A 1636-nucleotide genomic window follows, 5' to 3' on the forward strand; every position below is an offset into this window, starting at 1 on the left:
TTTGTCACCCAGGGACTCCATCAATATTTATATCTATTTTATCATGAGAAAATTACATATCCACACAGAAATATATAGAAATATATATTAAACACTTATATGTGTGTTGTTTATGACAAAGTGGTCATTATTTTCACTTCAGTCTCACAGTAGGAATAGGAATATTATGGAGGCTACCAAAGTAATACATAATTGACCTTCCAAAATATTAGGAGCATCAGTAGGGATTAGAATTAGGAAGGGGGCAAGAAAAAATATCAGTTGAAAGCTATCTTCTCATAATTTAGTTCTTTGTGTGCTCTCGGCTTCTCTCATTGCCTCCCATGTATAGCTGCCTCATTCAGAGATGCCCAATTCCACCATAATGATGGATTTCCTCCTAATGGGGTTTTCTGATATATGGGAACTATAGATTTTGCATGCCATATCCTTCTCTCTGATGTATTTGGTGACTCTCACTGGCAATTTTCTCATTGTTATTGTCACCACCCTGGACAAGAGCCTTCACACCCCCATGTACCGCTTCCTCAGGAATCTGTCCCTTTTGGATGCATGCTACATTTCTCTAACAGTTCGTTATTCATATGTCAACTCACCGCTTAAGAGCAGTGCCATTTCAAAGGTAGGATGTGCAGCTCAGTTCTTCGTAGTGGTTTTCTTTGTGTATGTGGAGTTGCTGTTCCTTACCTTCATGGCCCATGGCCGCTATGTGGCCATCCGCCAGCCTCTCCACTACCCTGTGATCATGAAACTTCAGGTCTGTGTCCACATGACACTGGCTTCCATCCTCAGTGGTCTGGTCTACTCAGGATTCCACACAGGCATCACTTTCAGGCACCCTTTTTGTCATTCCAATGTTATTCATCAGTTTTTCTGTGACATCCCCTCTCTGCTGAAGCTTTCCTGCTCTGACAACTTTAGTAATGAGATGATAACCCTTGCTCTGGTCTGGGGATTGATGGAGGATGTTTCATTTCCATCATCAGGTCTTACATTCAGATAATTTTTACCGTGCTCAAGTTGCCAAGTAGAATCGATAGGGCAAAGGCCTTTTTCACCCGCATCCCTCATATCCTCATGGTGTTGGTCTTCCTCAGTTCAGGCTTCTCTGTGTACCTAAGGCCATCTGGAATCTCTGCAACCATCCGGGATATGATCCTTTCTGTGCTCTATTCCATAATTCCCCCTCCCCTTTTCAACCCAATAATCTGTAGTCTTAGAAATGAACCAATAAAGCGTGCCATCAGAAGAATCATGAGAAAATATTTCAATCAGGAAATTGCTTATGCTCACCCTAAGTTTTTAGTTGAAATTTATGTTTTCAGCAGTAAATTGAGATTATTGATTGGAATTATCTAGATGTATTTTATGTAAATTTAATACATAAAATCATTAATATATCACTTATCAAACTCTGAGGGTTTTTAGTGATTTTAATTGGTAGTTGAGTAAGAGATCTGATGTTATGATTAAGCAAGCCCTAGTCATATATTTTTTAGTCATATGTGTTTAGCAAGTCAAAAGCCCCCACTATTTCAGGCTTAAAATGTTATCCTTAGCAATATTTTATGTTAATCTTCATCTCCTCTGTTTATTCACACTTAAAATATTGATAAAACTTGAAAGAACACTATTA

General features: G+C 38.7%; 1 pseudogene; it reads left to right on the plus strand.

Annotated features, from left to right (window-relative positions):
* The first annotated feature begins 240 nt into the window (after nucleotides 1–240).
* Nucleotides 241–1359, plus strand: LOC111749011 (olfactory receptor 14C36-like; annotated as a pseudogene).
* The last annotated feature ends 277 nt before the right edge of the window (nucleotides 1360–1636 follow it).

This window comes from Loxodonta africana, chromosome 2, assembly GCF_030014295.1.
Source record: "Loxodonta africana isolate mLoxAfr1 chromosome 2, mLoxAfr1.hap2, whole genome shotgun sequence".
Taxonomy (NCBI): Eukaryota; Metazoa; Chordata; class Mammalia; order Proboscidea; family Elephantidae; genus Loxodonta; species Loxodonta africana.